Here is a 20,416-nt window from a genome sequence, read left to right on the forward strand (position 1 = left end):
CAAAAAATATTTTTATTCAAAATTCCTTTGGCATAGCATAACTGAAATATCACATCAGAACAAAAATTCCATGTTTAACCCCATGGAAGGGTTGTGCAAACCCCAGTGGCCAACCAAGCAGAAACAGAATGTGAATCTTCTCTTTATTATTCTCGGAGTCACGAGTGTGCACACCGGAAATACCACGCAGAAAGTCACTTTGCTACCAAAGTGGGTGCACCAGAAACAGAAAAGTTGGTACCAATCCAAACAGAGGCCACAGTTTTACCCCCGTGGTAAGGTCAAAATAGAAACAAAATGTCATGCCAGAGATTTCAAAAATCGTATCATATCATATCAGAGTACAGAATATTTTTAAAATAGAACATAATAGAATCAGATCACAAAAATATAATTTATGCACAATTTTTCATATTTGCACTTTTGCGTAGTTCAGAAATAGAATGCCAAAACTTTGCTCATGTCTGCACCATTCATGACAGAAAGTACTTTATTCTTATATAGAATTTCATGAGTCATGCAGAACAAATAACTGAGATCGTTTCAAATTTCTTTCATAACAAAACGTGCATATTTTTCCAAAAATCAACCTCAACCCATTTTATTTATTTTTATGCAAAGTCTAACATAAGAACCCCGCTTACCTAAACTTCTTAGCTTATCAGAATTTCTCCACAATATTACTGAACAAAAAATCAATTGTCACCTATAGAAAACTCATGCAACTTGAGTAAATCTCCAATTGAACAGTTATTTCGTAATTACACCTGAAATACCTATTTTAATACCTCAAAACATAAAATTTCTCTTATCCCTAAAATACCATCACTTTCTAAATTCATCAGTGTCCACTTAATAAATCCGATAAAAACATTAAATTATAACTTTAATTACTATTGAAGTTCAACTATACAACATAAAATTGGATAACATAATTATATCAAAATCTATTAAAGTTGACCAAGCAAAAATATCATTTAATTAAAAAATAGACTTAATTAGTTTCTGCTCAAAGGGATTTAAAAATAAAATTTTGCATTTACTATTCCCATCTAAAGTTCATACTTTAATAATATACTTCAAAATCTCTGTTTATTTTCTTTATAACCTATAAAAAAAATGATGACCTCGTACAACCAAATTAGATTTAATGTAACACTCATCTAAAGGGAGGGTGTTTTAGTAAAACAACTTAGAGTGCATGGCTAAGGGAAGGAACGACACAATAGAGAGACATTTTAAGCTTCCTTATTTAACCACGTAGAAGAGGCAAGCTCATCGTGCGGGAATGAATTGCGTGAAGAGCTCGGAGGTGGACAGTGGCTAAGTCGGTGAGCTAGACAGTTGAGCAGAGAGAGATGGAGTGATGAGAGAGAGACCAACTGATGAGAGAAAAATACATGAAAGAGATAGAGCAAGCCGCAAGAGAGTGACACGGAGATGTTGTCGGTGGCTTACCGAGAGGGATGCAGTGGACTAGGAGCGGCGTGGAGTGGCCGTTGAATTTTTCTATGCCGGTGGTAACAACGTGGAAGGGCTGGCACTGTGTGTGCTGGCTATGAACAAAAAGGGCACTAGGCTGTTTGTTGCATCGTTTTCGGTTGCTAAAAATAGGGGATATCGGGTCAGTGGTTTTCATGAGGTGGGGCGGTGGTGCATGGCTAGGTGGGCTTGTGAGATGGCTGATAAGAGGGAGGAGACAAACAGGGCTCTAGCGGTTGGTGGTAGTGGCAGAGTCTATACTGAGGAGGACCTATTCTTTGGCGTGCACTGGTGGCTTCCATCGTACGAAGGAGATCTCGATCGAGGCAGTGGCTGGCTACAAGGGTCTTCTAGCATTACAGTGACTTGCTAGCTTTCATGCGTGGAGTGTGAACGTGGGGCTGTATGTGAACTTGTGAAGTGAAAACTTATAAAAATATATTGTTTACCAATAACCCTAGTGGGACAAACGTGTATGTTGTGGGTCCGATACAAGATCTCATGGGCTTGGGCTTTTGGCCCATATCAGTAATTAGGGCACACGCCTAGTAGTGAATATGGAATAATGAGTGGGATTTTTCTTTGAGTTTTGGGCCTTGACTCAACCTTTAAAAAATAAACCAACTTGTCCAAAAATTTTCTCAACCCATAAAAAGATTTTAAGCCTCATAATCAAACCCAACGAAAAACAAAAACATAATCCGCCTAAATAAAAAACAAATAAGCCCACAGTACTTTCTAAAAATTTATCCGAAATTCCAAAAGGGCTTTTCATTATAAAAATTTCAAGAAAATTTTAGAAAACAGGCTGGGTACTGAACACAGGTGTTACATCACATCTTACTTTTAATCATTCATATTACGGTAGTTCGCTTTTCGCCTTCACCGTAGGGCACCCATTAGCTTTAAGTTCAACCCCGCTCTGGTATCCTTTTCTTTTAGGAACCATTCGAGATCTGTCGATTGTACTTCGTCGACCTAGGGGTTAACACTCCATTTTAGGCACTCCTAAGTGGAAAGGGGTGTTCTCCTAGGACATTTCCCGGTCCTAGCCTTTAGAGTCATGATAAAAGTTTAAAAGAACTCTTTTTCATTTCAAAAGATTTTCACAATCCCAATGCATGTGACATGACTATAAAACTTAGAACTTTCATGAGACACATGCAATGTCGAATGCTTCATCATAACCATAGAACATATAAACATGCATATCCATGTGCACCTCGCGTTATGACTTGATAATATTAGACCATGCAGCCACGTTCCTTTATATAAACTCTAAGGCATTTGAATAACTAGCAAGAAACAAGCATTCAAAACTTTATATGAAGTGGCCGAAACACATAAACCCTAGCACATCCAAGAATCGGTCTCAATTCATTAAAACTTCAATCACAAAATGATAATACCTCATCCACAGTCATGGCTGAGACCTTTAAGTTTTGAAATGTGCATTACATCAACTTTTCATAAACTTAGAATCTTCTAATGTGTCAAAGAAACATACATGTGTGGCCGAAACATGCTAGTAATCATACTTTATAAAAAGACAAATATTTCATGGACTTGATCCTATAAAAGATTTGGTAATGTGGTAAATATCCATGGGCATGTCAAACATCATGCAATCCGAACCCTAGAGGTGGCTTCCCGTTCCATTTTTGTAACATGAACTAATACCTTAAGCCATTCCAACCATATATTGGATAATCATACAAAGAAGAGATTATATCACATGGAAGAACATTATTATATCAAGCATCAACATGCAACCGAACAACAAACAAGTTGGCATGGCATATACATAAAATATCCAAGTATAAGTTAGAAATTTACTTACAAAAAAGTCCAACATCCAATAAAATAAGCAAGCTGAAAAATATAGTAACAAGGTCATAAGAATCCATTTTTCTTCTAAACCCTAATCCATGCATTAGTAAGTGTCGTGCTCTCAAAATATTTCCAATAGATAATCGTCCAATATTTGGACCTCTCTTCCTCAAGTCCGAAGCTTGCATAAAACAAAAAACCTAGCTCATAGAAACACTAAAGTTGTAGCCTTCATCCTCAAAACATCATGCTTACAAGCTTAAGCAATGAAGTTAAGTCTATATTCCTTTTAGAATAAAAAAATACCCTAATTTAGCCAAGTTCACATAGGTGTGCTCATGTGAGAAATTCTACAAAAACCAACATTATAATCTTCTTAACCGTGCGTGCGAGCGTGTGAGCAAGTGTTCATGGTGAACTTAGGCAAGTCCAAAACTTGCTTTCCCTTGGCCATGTGTGTAGTGTAAGGAAAAAGAGTGTGCATACTTCTTACCTTACATGCCCTCAAAAGATGTTTGGGTGAGAAAAAGAGCTATGTGAAGAGTGTTTGGATGGTGAGAAATGGTGGAAAGTAGAGAGAAAGGCGGTGGCCGAATGCTCTCCAAATGAAATCCTCCAAGTGACTAAAATAAACATGTTTTTGGCACTTCCCTTTTTATAGACACGAAAAGCTTATAGCATAAGCCAAGCTTATTTGCATGGATGCCAAGTGGCATCTCACCCTAAGGCCTCTTCCTTTTCCTCATCATTTGATTGTGTTGGGAACACAATAGGACCTCTTGGAACAAGTGGCGCCTCCTTCCTCAAAACCGAAACTTCATTCTACCTTTGCCCCTTCACCTCATGTCTTGGTTCAATGAACCTTGTTGCTAAATGGCCTTTTATCAAACTAAAATCTTCCTCAATCTCTTACATGTGTGCATGTGTGCCAAGTGGCATATGAGAAGTGTGGGTGTGTGCATGTGGCTGAAATCTCCATCTCTTCCCAATGAGATTTTTCTCTTTCTTCTACCATTGTCTTGGACAATGTGTGATTGGTCATTGTGGGTGGAAATGCAAAAATTCCCTTGCCCTAGCCGTCCACCTCAAGTAAGTCCTTCACAAAATCCTTCTAGAAGCTCCATAGGCGTGTGGCTCTCCCTTTCCATGTAGATTTTGCCCCTTCCCAAGACAAGACATCCTCTCTTACATTTTAGCAGGCATGACACATGGGAAAAAGCAAGACTACTTTTCCCTTTTCTTCTAAGGCTTGGCCTTCCCTAGGCTCCACTTTTCCATAACCTCATCATCTTCCTTCTAGAATTTTTTTCTCATAGTGACAAGTGTCAAAAAGCCTCTTCTTACAAGTAAGCCTTCTTGCATGCATGACACATCGCAAGAAGGTGGGTGATCCTCTATGGTAGGCGTGCAAGGTGTGACGCCCCCAAATTTTGCTTAGGACCGGACGGACATTTGAAGCGTCGAGACATGCAACACAAGATTACTTACCCCCGTTCATGACATGTAAGATGCAATGTTCCTAACATGCATCTAGCATTATGCAATATTCGCAGTGGATAATTTTTTCCTTTAGTAATACTATAACATACTAGTTTTGGATTTAGGGTATATAAGTAATATTCCTAGTAAAATTTTTATTTATTTTTCTATTTTTATTTTATTATAGTTTTATCAAAATTTATATTTACTTTATTTTCTAACAATTACTATTATGATTTTATTTGAAATTTACTAGAGTATTGTTTTAATAATTATTATTAAATTGTATCAGATTTACGTTCACTACAGTTGGTTTGAAATTTAAAGTTTATATTTTTCTCTATCTCCACCAAACCTTATGTTTGGTTTTAGCCTCTAAGTTAATCACTCTAACCTCAAACCCGTATGTTTCTCAGTGTTTGTTGATAACGTTCTAGTGGAAAGCCAACTCTGTTAATGAGTAGCGATCTCCACTCTGCACGTCTACACTTTCATTCACTCTGCACGTCTCTACTCCTCGAGTTTTCCTTTTATTTTTCTCTACCGTCTACCATTATAAATATCGCTTACCTTGTACGAGAGGAGTAACTCGTGAGCCACCCCAAAATCATCTACTTCTGAAAATACCCAGAGTATCAACACACTACCGTTTAAGCCTTAGTTTCTGCCCAACCACCACCGACCACCATAGGACGTCGGAGTACCACCAGTGGAGCCAGAAATTGCCGACCAGCTCAACCCCAGTGCACCCACTCCCTTCCGGAAAACCCCCAGTCTCGTCGCCGGTTACTCCCAGACCCCTGAAGCCGCCGTTGCACTCTGCCTCTCTCGATCTCAAGTTACGAAGTGTTATTCAAGAAGAAACGCAGCGAGGTAAGTAATTTGATCACAAGTTTAGGATCATCACAGTTCAGTTTATAGATAATTAGTATTCAAGCCAGTTCATTTCCAGCCAATTATTTATGCACCACTCATGTCATATGCAAACATGTCATCCAGTATAGCATACTATTTTGTCATTCCGCATCATGTTTAAATTCAGAAATTATGATTATATATGTAATATGTCATGCATCTCATGTGTATAAGACACGTAGGCTATCTTAAATTCAAGTGAAAGATAAGATCAGATCAGTTAATAAGATGGCCATTCAGATGCATCGTACCAATGCAGTTCAGTTTCAGGGTGGATGTGCAAGCCACGAACTCAGTCGTGGTCCACCATAGTATGCCAGAATACTATCAGCGGCTCCCCTTGATGCCGCGGGATGTGGGGCCGGTGCACAACCTTTCACACAGGGTTAAGTGTGTTGGTCAGTCAGATAAATCAGATCAGTCAGTTAATTCAGTTAAAACAGTCATGCATAGCACAAACATCAATAAATAGTCATGAATTTTAAACTCTTAGCGTGAAAGTTTTATGAAAACCTTATGTTTAGTATGTTCACGTTGTGATGGATTTTTTTTCTGAGTTTTCGACTCATTTTTTGTTTGTTTTCATGTTTTTAACCACCTAGGTGATGATGATGAATACGAGCAGGCAGGCCAGGAGTAGAAGGAGCATTAAATTTTTTGTCCAAACTTTCCAAAATCAAGCATGCTTTTATGACATGAATTTTATTCAGTTTATTTCATTTAATATTTCTGGAAGACTTTTATTAGACATTTTCTACAAAATAAATTTCTGATTTCATTTATGGAATTTGAGATCTCTTGCCGGATTTTATTTTTATGAAAAGTACGTGACACTCCTAGCCATTGGGAAGGGGGTGTTACAAATACTATGCATCAAACTGAAATATCTCAAATTCTTAAAACATACTTCATCTATAATAAGATACTAAACAACTGAGATCACAAGACTAGTCCAAAATGGTTGCGATCAAAAGAGTGCTGGAGATTGAACTCCACAAACACAAGTAGTAATCTAAGGTAACTACTTTACTATCATCTACATTGCACCGTCGCTTAGTTGACCGTTTCCAGTTGATCGATTCTCGATTCTTCTTCAGATCCTGTAACAAGATCTACCATTAGGGGAGAATGGTAGTTGGGACTATCACAGTGAGATTTGATTACAAATCTCAGTAAGTTAACAAAAAACTTCACATAGATTAATGATGCATGCATGATAGTAAAAGGATGAATGCATAATCATAGCATAACTTGACATACTACATAACATAATGACATAACTTAAACTGAAGCGTTAACTGAACTTGACTTGCTTAAACTGAGACTTGGCTTGACATGAACTTGATCTGAGATTTGACTAAACATGATCTTGGACTTGAATTCTGAAATTTAACTTGACATGAACTTGAACTTGAACTATTAAAACTTAAATTTACATGAACTTGAAATATCTTCTTATCTCATGGAATTACCATGATGCTCTTGTCTCGTGGGTTTACCACGATAGAGTAGTCTTATCCCATAAGATTACCGTGATAGAGTAGTCTTATCTCATGGGATTACTATGATAGTGTAGTCTTATCTCATGGGGTTATCATGATTTAACAATAACGATGAACTGATCAATAACTTAACTGCACAGGGACGAACATGAATGTGAGGTACATGAACAACTTGACATGACTATTCTCGAAATACACAAACTATATTCGAGATGAAACGTGATTGGAATATGAAAGGACAGAAGCCCTGACATAATACAACATGACTCAAATGTGACTCGAAAGATATGACTTACTTGAGATAGAAACATTTCATAACATGGCATAACATGTAGTAGACAACATACTTAACATGACATACTTGCAATAGTGAATACTACATGACATGATATACATGTAACAAATGGCATACCAAACTTAGAATGACATATTTGCAATGTATAGCAATACATGATAGAATATCTTGTGTAATAGATAAATAATTTGTGATAGAATAATTTTTTTGTAACAGATAAATATGTAATGACTTGGCATGGCACATATGATAACATGCATACATACACTTTAGTTCTCTTACTTATCACTCATACACATTAAACTGATAGTAAGCTAAATGCTAACTTACCTGGGTCTTTGCGCTTCTAGGCAAAACTCAAGTGCGATCACGAGAAACTAAAAGCAGCGATTTCTAAAAGTTAGAACTTAATCACTAACAATTAGGAATATGAAAAATATCAACTTAGAGTAAAATTATCATTCCCTAACTTAAGGATTTTGTATCCTAACTCCAAAAGTCACCAAAATTTACATACCTCATGTAAACTTTGTCCTAAACTCAAATATTAATTCAGAAAAATTTAAAACTAAACACAACCATTAAAACTCTATAGAGCTGAAACTTACGTAGGGTATTTCTCTTGATTTTTGTTGCAATTCATCCAAATTCATGACTCAAGATTAAACCAAATTTTTTCTTCTAATATACTCATAACATTTTTCTTAATATAATCATATTTTGAATCATGAACAAAAGTCATCAAAATACTAAAACCATACTTGAACTTTTTTGGTTTTTCTTCTAAGTTCAGAATAGATTTTTGTTTCTAACTTGTTTTGATCAACCTCTTGATCCATGACTTATAATGACGTGATCTTCAAACAAAAGCATCACATGTTTTAAAAAGGTCTCCTAAAACAGATCCAAGCTTCAAACTCAAGATCACATGGTTAAACATCAACCAAAACATAAATTTAGCCAAGAACATCATCACTTTGGCCTAACCGACTATCTCCTTGCATAAAATTTCATATCTTCGAAACTAATATCAAATGTCTTCAAAATAACATTCTAACATGTATATAAGAGGCTTAGGATCTTCCAATAAAAATATTAAAGCCATTGGAATAAGATTATACCATAAAATATTTAAACTTTCTCAAAACAAAAACTGTTTTTCCTCTTCTAGCTTCAAAGTTTCTAGATCTAAGAAACTCTTTCACCAAAACTTTTAATCATGCAACAACTAAGCAACCAATAATCATATACACATGTTAACAGTACTCCATAAAAATTTCAGACCAAGATCTATTCATTAGCTTGGTCAAAACTCCAAAATATAACACACTCTCTAGTTTATAGCCCAAAATGACCTTTCTGGGGTTTAAACAACTTATTACCAACCAATGATCTCCAAATGGAACAAATAAGGTAACCACATAAACTAGACTAAAATAGAAACAACTTTTATGAAGGAAATGTTGCCAGAACATACATACAAAAGCTTCGAATCAGGCGTGCAAAAGAGATAAGAAAAACTACCCGAGAGTGTATTTTGTGTTCTATCAAGGAAAAGTGTAAAGGAGGGTTACTTTTCGTGGAAAGTGGACTGAAGAGCCTCTTACACAAGTTATGGAAAGTGATAGGATTGTAAGAAAGCTTGAGTGTTGGCCTTTTCTTCCCATTACAACAGACAAAAATTAGCCCAAGATCTTTTCTCAAGATGGAGTGTAAAAGTAAAAGAATGAGGTGGCCCTTTATCTTTGTACTTCAAGAACCTTCTGGGTCCTCTGTTGGAAAGATCTGGTCAGCTAAGTCGGGGTGCAAAACTTATCCAAATAGCAATCCTATGGTGACCAAATTTGTAGGCCTTAAAGGGCCTAAACCGAATGGGCCTAAATTTTGGGGTTTTAAGAGGGTTTGGGTTGCTATTGAGCCTAAATCCAATATCTCTTGGCCCAATCAATTTTCCAAGGTTAACAAGGTTAGATAATGATGTTCTAACACAAATTTGAAGGATTAATAGCATGTGGAAGTATTTTAATTAAGCGATTAAACACAATGTTAGAAACTGATTCATATAGGTTTTGGAAGTCAACTTTATGGTTTGGATAAAACCATTTAGGATTTCGATTTCAACCATGCTTTTGGATCCTCAGTTGGACTCCAACCATGTAGGATTTCACTAGGGTGGAAATCCTCTTTGGTTTGGCACAACTTTATTGGTCGGATGGAATAGGGTTTTTGCTTAGGTGGCATGATCTCACACCTTGATTCCTTCAAGTCCATCAAACATTCATTTTGGTGCCAAGTGTCTAATACTATTTACTATGTGTGGCTAAGATCTTGCCAAGTGTCCAAATAAAACTTTTCTAATCTAGTTTAGACATTTCACACTGTGATTTTGAAAATACCGCACTAGGTGTGCTTACTGAGATTACTACTCACTCCAGAAAGTGAAGAATAAACTCAGCACTGAAAAATCCTAAATATTCATATTAACCTACGGTGAAAATCTTTTATTGGAATTCAATCCTGAAGTGCCCCTAAAATAGAATACATAATTTCGAACATGTCTTTCGTCCAAAAATATGAAAATTGACTTATTGTGCCATAAAATCCTAAATAATGAAATGAGTCTAATGATGCAGACCATAACACATTTCGACACTTATAACTACCTCAAATAATTAGAATAGCACTTTTGGCACCATAGTGAGTGATAACACTGACTATGTTGACAGACTAAAACCTATACGATTGGTTGATTCGTGAAAACTTATGGGGTTTTCACGAGGTTTCTAAAGCCAATAGAAATTCTACCTTTGAATTTCTAGCGGGCTATTACACAAGGACAAACCCTAGACTCTCTGACCTCTATTCCCTCAACTCAGTCCAGATTCATCAAGTCCTAGATATAAGCTCCATTGGGCATGAGCTCTAGTTCTATTGGGCTTCAAAACCTCAATTTCCTATAGGGGCCGAAACACTCATGGGCTTGGGCCCTTCTCAAGGCCTTAAGTACCTAGTCCAAACCAATTTCTAATTAGCTTACTCCACCTCTCGATAGCCCATTTAATAATATATAATAAAATGCATAAAAATCCTAGAAAAAATCTTGATCATGACACTACGGGTCTTCTTTCTCCGAAGCTCTCCCTCAATGACGAAACACAAAAGACATTATGCACTCCTTGCATTTTGACCGGCAGATCTAGTCGATATGCCACTGCACTAACTCTTTCTACAACTTCATACGGTCCTACATAACGGGGACTCAATTTCCCTTGCTTGCCAAACAGTAGGACTCCCTTCATAGGTGAAATTTTAACATATACCCAAATCACCTACAGCGAATTCTAGAGTTCTTTATCCTTGATCAATGTAACTTTTCTGTCACTCTTGGCCCACTTTCATCCTTTCTTGGATCAGTGCTACTTGCCTTCGCACCTCCTGCAAATATTCAGGCCCTAAAATCCTCCTTTCTCCAACTTTGTCCCAATACAGAGGTGATCTACACTTTCTTCCATACAGCACTTCATAAGGCTCCATTTGTATCATGGCTTGAAAACTATTGTTGTAAGCAAACTCTATCAACGCCAAATAGCTCTGCCAATCACCACTCAGTTCCAACACCCAAGCACGCAACATATCTTCCAACGTCTGAATGGTACATTCAGTCTGTCCGTCTGTCTGCAGATGATATGCACTACTAAACCTCAAATTTGTGCCTAACATGTGGCGCCCCCAGCCCCCCGCTTGGGATTGGACGGTGACTGAGATGCCGGAACATATAATACAAGGCTACACACCCCTCATACATGACAAATAATATGCTATACACCTAAGTACACTAGCAGTATGCAATAGCATAGCAGCGGAAAAAAATATAAAAGTCGGATAAACTAAGCAACGTGATAAGCAATTGCAAAGCACATGGCACCATACTAATATTATAACCCAAAACATTGTCCAAACGTAATATCATAAACATAGTTAAAGCTAACAAAACACGGGATCTCCTTAAAAAAAACATAGATCCACAAAAGTTAGCCATAAGTATTGTTTTCCCTCTTCTCTTTCTCTTTGCTTTTCAAAATACTTAAGCTCTCATACTCTTCATAACCATTGTCCCATTGGGAGACATACACCAAAAGACCCCATGGGATTGCTCTGGCTCAAAGGGTATCATACCTAATTCTTTTGTCTTTGCCTTAGCGTTAGCCAAGGCCTTAAAGGCTCACTCTAGGTATATAGACAACTGGTCCATGTTCCACCAAAACTTCAGATTCTTAGAGGGTTGATAGATTGTAGCATCGATCTCAGTCTCACTAATACTATATAAGATCTCCCTAAGAAACTTAGTCGTATGTATTAATGCATTTGTAGTGTAGTCTTGACGAGCCTAAACAGTGTACTCATCCTTTATTAGGGAGCCATCCGGGTTTATGTTTCTTGGGTATCTAAGGCACCTGTTACAACTTCTACCATTCCGGTTGGGGAACGGTAGTGAAAACTACCACAATGAGATTTCAAAACATCTCAGCAAGTAATCACACAACATACCACAGTTAACACAAGCATACAAAAGATATATCATGAAATGCATGAATGGACATGTACTTGACTATTTTCAAAAGACTTGTAACAGAGACTTTAGCTTTTTAGAAAAACTTCTTAACTTTTTCTTAATCACGTGATCTTAATCAGAACTTGGCTTATCAGAACATATCACAAGATTTGTATCGAGTAATCCTTAGCACTTATGCTCATAGTCTTATTCAGAGAGTGGACACAACACGGTTCCCCTTAGCATCGCGTGTTCCTGCTAGTTATCGCACCATCAACGGTCCGTGCACCATGATGAATACATCATAAACAGAGATTCATATTAACTTGATTTTACTTCATCGGGTTACATGCCTTATGCACCCACTAGCATTAGGTGCTGCTTCGCTCGTCGATGAAACTTTGTCGACCTAGGGGTTACCACTCCATTCTTAAGCACTCCAGAGTTGACAAAGGAGTTCCACTAGGATATTCCCCCGCCCTAGCATTTGGGGTTGTGATAAAATTTTTAAACTCTTTTCTTTGAAAACACTTCTTTGAAATCACTTTTTTCCAAATGCATGTGACATGAGACTTAAACATTCTTACTCATATATGCTTACTTATACTTGACATATGACATGTGAAATGCCGTGCATGAAATAACCAAGCATAACATGTTCATTTCAAGCATGATAACATAAACTATAAGAGATATTAAAACATATACGAACCATGAAAATTTGCTTAGGCCGAAACTCATAGGTACAAAAACATGAAAATTCATCACATAAACATATTCCAAACCTCAAGCATATATTATAGAAAAAAAAACATAGTAAACTAATACATGAAATCGTAGGTTTTTGACTAATTCTGAAACTTCCAAAGCATGTTCAAGCCAAAACACCATGTTGCATAAACCATCAACCTCAATCAAGTGAAAATCGAAACTCATAGGAATATTTCATGGCATTTTCATCACAAATCTGAAACATATAATTCCTTCCTTTGAGTTACTCAAGATCATATTAACATATTAAATCAAACAACCAAGAGATAACAAACAAAGCAATCAAAACCATGGAAGGATTTACACAAGTATATACAAGCATTAACCAAGAGTAAGTTGAGTGTATACTTACAAAAATCCACATAAAGGAATACTAGAAAGCTGTAAATCTGAACATACTCTATTAGAAAGAGCATCTAAAACCCTATCTCATGTTCGTGAGTGTGGGGATTTCTAGGGCATCACTTGGTCTTAAACCATTTGGCTTCTTGGGTTTCTAGGTTAAAACCCCTTCATTTCACTAATAAAGTAAAATAAAACCTAAAGTAAGCAAAAATACATGTGGTGGTCAAAACATGGACGACGAACTCCCCCTTTGTGATGGCCCAAGTTTCATCTAGGCTTGGCCTCTTAGAATTGTTCTAGGTTGCCATGGTAATTTAGGAGCCTTAGTTACTTTGAAAGGCCTTAGAAGCCTTTGATGTAGTAATTTAAGCCCAAGAGAAGAGTGGCTCTAGTTTACCTTAGAATTTCATCCTTATTGGGAATTTAGGTCCAATGGTTTAGGCCATGATCTAATTCTAAATTTGCTAAGTGTTATGTGACCTAAGAATGTTATACTTTGAACCTAGTTTTGAAAGTGGGCTAAGGGGAAAAAGAGGTGTAGGAAAGCACCAAGATGGGCTTACACGCCCAGCCCATTGCTCTTTATCCAAGATTCAAGTTCCAAGGTAGGTTTCTTAGAAAGGGGAGCCTAGGGAAGTGAAATGGCATCTTTCTAGAAGCTTTACATAAGAATCTGAAGGGAGGCCTTTGGGATTTTGAATTTTGTAGGTTTTGCCAGGTGTCAAGCATGCACCAAGTTTCTAGAAGACTTTTGGTATGAGACTTTTATATCAAGGATAAGTTTGCCCTTAGGGTTTTCAGCTAGCATGCCCCCAAGCATTTCCATTTGTTGCCACTTGTCACTTAGTGTATTTTGGACAAATGAAGGGAATGAACTTTGGAAAGATGAAGCAACACCATGGGAATGGAAAGTGAGTGGAACGGCTAGGGCTATGGCACATGCCCAATGCCACTTGTCTTCCATGCCAAGAGTTTGTTGTTGGGAATAGAAAAGGTCATGCTTGGTTTTACCAAGTTACCCTTTAAGAAGATGTTGACTTGTTAAAGGAAAGGAAGGGCATAAGTGGGAAATGAGATTTTTGGCTAGCGAGGGAAGCCCACATGCCACCTCCAAGAATGCTCCTTCCCAATGCAATCTAAGTGGGGAACTCTAAGAGATTTTCAATTTTTGAGAGAGGAAGAAGAATAAACCTTGCCACTTGTCTCACATGTAAGGGTTTTGATTCAAACAAGAAGGGAAGTGAAGGGTTTCCATACAAAGAGAAGGGCTCGGGCCTAGGAGGCTTTTCCCTCGCCATATTTCGGATTTTGTATGAGTTTCCATCTCTCCACACAATTCTCTCAAGTTCCTTTGAAAGTTCTCCCATTTTCTTGTGTTTTCTCACCAACCAAACAAGGAAAATCCTTGCAAGACAAGGATTTCAGCTATGCAAGCATTTACAAGGTAAGATTTGGTTCTCCTAATTCTTGCTCATACACAAATCTTTTCTCAATCCAAAAGTGAGATTCAAATCTCATTAGACTTTGAGAAATGATAGATTCTACTATTTTTCTTGGAAATGATTTAGGGTTTCTAAGAGAAACCCTTGAGGCCAATTAGTGAAGGGGGGAATTTATCTTCCATGTTTCGACCATCACATGTATTCTAGGCTATCTTAGGTTTTGTTTTACCTTATGTGTGAAATGAAGAGGATTTTAACCTAATAATCCTAGAAGCCGAAGGGTTTAAGACCAAGTGATACCCTAGAAACACACACACGCACTTAAGAACATGAGATAGGGTTTTAGATGCTCTTTCTAATATGGTATGTTCCGATTTACAGCTTGCTAGTGTTTCTTTACAAGGATTTTGTAAGTATACACTCAATCTACTCTCGGTTAATACTTGTATATGATACCTGTAAATCTTTTCATTATCATGTTTGTCTTGGTTGCTAATTCCTGGTTGCTTATTTGATTATGTTTATATGATCTTATATTAACATTCTAGTGTTTCAATATAGTCCTGCATGTGATTCCCACCTATGGTGCACGCAGTATCGAAAGTATACACCTAAGTACACACCACTTCAGTCATCTGGCAAATGACTAATCACCATCGGCCACAGTGGAATATTGGTATTGAAAGTATGGGGTTTGTTTACACAAGCAGGTGATCAACATGTTATATAGTGGTCTTAGGTGATAAAAGGGTAAGGTACATGTGTAATCTAGTTAGACACATGTGCCAGATGGATTCACCATATGTAATGGGTAATCTGTTTGGAGCAAGGTAACATGATGCTTAAGCCTCAGAGTTGGCTTAAAGCCGTGTGGCATGTATGGATGGGAATGAGGATTTAGTGTGAGCTAAGATGCATGAAGGTAGTGAAAGGTGTATTGTCTATGATTGGGATGCGTGACTTAGTCGGTCTAAGTCATGCATCGGCATGAAGTCAGTAAGAAGAGTAAGACGAAGGTCTTAGTGTCTTAACCCTAAGGTGAATCATGGGTTCATTTTAGTGAATGAGCACTCGAGGTAAGACCTTGAGTTTGGAAGAGATAGTGACTATAAGTGGATCCTGAAAGTTTTAGCATAGTAAAGGGCATGTAAGAGCATGGGATAGAAGGCGAGTGTTCAAGTTAAGTGTAGTTCTATTCTAAGTTTAGTTGCTTATGCACTAGATAGAAAATGACGTCAAGGTTATGTGTATGCATGTAGGTTGCCAACTAACAAACACATAAATGGATTGCATGATATGAAAGTAGCATGGAGCTCGGGTAAGTATTATGTTCATACTCTTCTAGAATTTTCTAAAATGATATGAAATGGAAATGAAATGTTTTTCCTTTATGATGCTTTACGAAATGACATGAAAGATGTTTTGCGAAAAGCATTCGAAGTGTTTAGATGTATACGTACGTGTAACACCCGTCCTTGTGGTGAGACTTTCTATAAAATATTTTTATAAAGGTCGACGGGAATTACCGTTCAATTTAAAACTTTTTACTTGCATACCCAGGGTGCAAGACTCTACGTTTATATCATAAAAATGTGCTTTTAGAATAAAAGAGGTTTATAGCGAAAAACATTAATTTTAGAATAACAGGGTCCCTCATACGATTAAAACCCATGCCTAAACTTTCGTGCTCTTCCCCATGGGCCGTGTCTGTCCTTTTCATTCTTTTCTTGTTAGGGGGAGGGACATGCATAAAAACTAAAATGAGTCAATGACTAGTAAGCATTACTTCATACAGTTAAAATATAACAACATAGGTTTTCATTCATGCATTCATCATTCCATACATACTATACGTACATGCATGCATGCATACGTGCGTTCATTTGAAAACATCACTGGATAGGATTTTCTGTTAAAGGGGCTTTCTTTTCATAAACGTTTCTCCCGTCAGTGCCATCATTTCTGCAAGAATGCGGTGCATTCATACATACGTGTGTTCATGAGTTCATGCATACGTGCGTTCATACATACATCCATACTTTCTTATCACTTTCATAGGCAGTACACACTGTTACGCCTCGTGTGTTGGGGTTAGCAGTCTTCCTTTGGACTCGGACTCCTCCCGTGGCCACGGGTTGGGAATTCCTTTCATAGGGGGCAACACTGGGTGCACTACCAGTACCACTTACTTGGCATTGCAATCTGCCTATTCATTGGTACCCTTTCATTCATTCATGTGGCCGTTACGTGTCTTCATACATTTCATGCTTTCATGTCTTTTCTTTGCTTTTCATTCATTCATGCCAGCTCTAAAGAGCTGGAGCTTTCATTCAGTTCTTTCTTTTCATTTACGATTCAGTTCATGAGAAAACATTCATTTTCATGACAAAATATTTCTTTTCATGAGAAAACATCATTAACAGTTCGTTCGTGGAAAACTTCATATTAAATCATACATGAGCTTAAACGTCGGCTTTCATGGCATCCATAAGCGTCACCTTAAACGTCGTCTTTCCCGGCATCCATGAGCATCACCTCACGGCGCAGGTGAAAGCGTCGGTTCATAGGATCCATAAAAGCGTTCGTTTTCATGCCTTTCGTGCAGTTCATGGATTTTCTTAGAAAATACATGCAATAGATACATCGTATAGTCATCCATTCACATGCGTACAATTAATAGTTTCGTTGTGTAAAAAGGGGCTGCCAAGGAGGGCCGTACATAAGTATACCATTGAACACTTAGCATTTTCTTTCGTAAAAAGTCTTTCTTGTCTTTTCATAAGGCATCATGAGGAAAAACGTTTCGTTTTGTCTTTCGTAAAAAGTATTTCATGTCTTTTCGTAAGGCATCGTGAGGAAAAATGTTTCGTTTCGTTTCTTTATATATTTTAGAAAGACTCAAGAAGAGTATGAATGTAACACTTACCTAGACTCCATGCTACTTGCATATCATGCAGTCCATTCATGTGTGTGTCAGATAGCAACCTACATGCATACATATAACCTTAAAGTCATTCTCTATCTAATGCATAATCAACTTAAACTAGAAATAGAACTACGCTTCACTTAGAACACTCTCCTTCTATCCCGTGCACTTACATGCCATTTACTATGTTAAACCCTTCGGGGATCATTACTGTTACCACATCTTCCAACTCAAGGTCTTGCCCCGAGTGATCATCCACTAAAGTGAACCCATGATTCACCTTAGGATTAAGACACTAAGACCTTAGTCTTACTCTTCTTACTAACCATATTCGATGCATGATTCCGACCGATGAAATCATGCATCCCAATCCTAACAATTCACCCGTCACTACGTTCATGCACCTTAGCCTACACTAAATTCTCATTCCCATCCATACAAGCCACATGGCTCTAAGCCAACTCTGAGGCTTAAGCACTGTGTAACTGTGTCAAGGACGGATTACCCATTACATATGGTGAATCCGTCAGGCACATGTACCTTACCCTCTTATCGCCTAAGATCAACATATAACACGTTGATCACCTGCTCGCAGGGACAAGGGTCATACTCCGATACCAACTTTCTCTTAACCCGACTAGCATGACTCTTCATGCTATCCGTCCCTTTTGATAGTTCATCCTAACACTTAACACAACAAGATCACTCATCTTATGTCACATCATATAGCTCGAGACTATACCCAAGCTACACCATGACCTTGTCACGTCATCTGACATCCCGCTACATCATTCTTATATCAACCCTTAACTCATCACGAGTACAGTTCCTCACGTACCCCTCTTACATCATGACATCTCGTCACGTTCCTGCTGCACCATTTCTACAATAACTCCTCACCCATCATAAGCATGACTGTCAGGAACCACGTCACTTCGTGACATTGCCCATTCATGCTTCCCCTACGTACTCTTATACTTGTTCTTCTACTTCACCCATCATAAGCACGACTACTAGTGGTCATATCACTTCGTGACTTTGCCCAGTCATGCTTCTGCTGCGTACTCTTATACTTATTCTGCTACTTCACGCATATTCCTAGCCATAAGTCCATCACGGTGACACTTGTCATCTCAGACTACAGGCTATGCCATAATTACTTCGGGACACTGTTCCACAGTTCCTGATACTATTCACTACGTTCCACGCCCATCAATCACACAACCATCCTTATCCCTGCGACACACCATATAGAGTGTCACTGCCTCGTGGAGTACACTCCATATTTACTCCCTTCACACATACTACGTCACATCACCACTATGGCGTACTCGCCATATGGTGCATTGCTCCACTATATGGAATACACTCTGCATATACTCCATTTTCACATGCTACAACCTATCATCAATATGGCATACCCGCCATACCGTGCATCACTCCACCACATGGAGTATACTCTATGTGTACTTTCTTCATACACGCCATGCCACACAGAGTACACTCCACATGTACTCTTCCCATTCCACAATACGCCAGGAGGGTATATTCTACATATACTTTCCTTATTCCACACTACGCCACATCACCATTATGGCATAACTACCATACGGTGCGTCACTCCACCACATGGAGTACACTTCTCATGTACTCCCTTCATACACATTATGACCCATCACCATTATGGCATACTCGCCATATGGTGCATCTCTCCACCACATAGAGTACACTTCTCATGTACTCTCTTCATTCACACTACGACCCATCACCATTATAGCATACTCGCCATATGGTGCATCTCTCCACCACATAGAGTACATTTCTCGTGTACTCTCTTCATACACGCCATGCCGCAAAGAGTACTCTCCCCGTGTAATCTTTTCACACGCACTACGCCACATCACCATTATGGCAAACCCGCCATATGGTGCATCACTTCACCACATGGAGTACACCTTACGTGTACTCTCTCCACACGCACTACGCCACATCACCATTATGGCATACCCACCATATGGTGCATCACTCCACCACATGGAGTACACTTCACGTGTACTCTTCCCATTTCACAATAAGCCAGGAGGGTATATTCTACATATACTCTCCTTATTCCACATTATTCCATACAAAGAGTAAACTCAGCGTGTACTGTTCCCACTCCACATGCCACGTCACCAATACAGCACATACTCCACAACCATACTACACCGCACAGTCCACAACACTGCACAACACAATTCGCAACTATGCTCCATATTTCACGACGCACTACACCAATATGCCCAACACTTCACTACATAGAATGCCCAACACTTCGCTACACAGGATGCCCAACACTTCATTGCACGGCATATCACAATACAACAAACTCCACAATACTACAGTACAGTCCACAACCTAATCAACTAATCAATATCTAACATAAATAACGAGGGATAGAGGGTTATACCATCGACGGGATAACCCATGCGTTGCTCGCTGATCATCATGGTCGATGATGCCGGAAGGGTCGTACGTGGTGGCTAACCCACGTACGGTGAATGTTTGGGCGTTTGGATAGCTAAGTGTGGTCTTGGAAGGGCTCGTGAAGGCCTTGTAATGGTGGAAAGGAGCATAACACGGCGGATCTGGCCGTGTGCAGTGGCGGTCAATCACGCGCAGTGACTGTCCATCACGTGCAGTGGTTACCCACCACATAAAGTGGTCGTTCGGGCTTAGGGTTAGACCAAGAGAGGCTAAGGGAGGCTAAGGGTGGTCTCATGGTGGCCTCAAGGTGGCGGTGAGGGGCGGAACATGGCAGAGCCATGGGTTTCCCTTGGAAACCCGTGTGTCTCAAAGCATGGAATTGGAAGGGGAAGGCTTAGCTGGTCGTGGCTG

General features: G+C 38.5%; 1 long non-coding RNA gene across 1 annotated transcript; it reads right to left on the reverse strand.

Annotated features, from left to right (window-relative positions):
- Positions 1-6,563: 6,563 nt before the first annotated feature.
- On the reverse strand, positions 6,564-9,032 carry LOC121253087. Its single transcript, XR_005938346.1, has 3 exons — positions 8,985-9,032; positions 7,834-7,880; positions 6,564-6,818 (listed from the first exon to the last, which is right to left on the reverse strand). It is a non-coding gene; the product is annotated as an uncharacterized LOC121253087 (long non-coding RNA).
- Between the last annotated feature and the right edge of the window lie 11,384 nt (positions 9,033-20,416).

Source organism: Juglans microcarpa x Juglans regia, chromosome 2S (genome assembly GCF_004785595.1).
Source record: "Juglans microcarpa x Juglans regia isolate MS1-56 chromosome 2S, Jm3101_v1.0, whole genome shotgun sequence".
Lineage (NCBI taxonomy): Eukaryota > Viridiplantae > Streptophyta > Magnoliopsida > Fagales > Juglandaceae > Juglans > Juglans microcarpa x Juglans regia.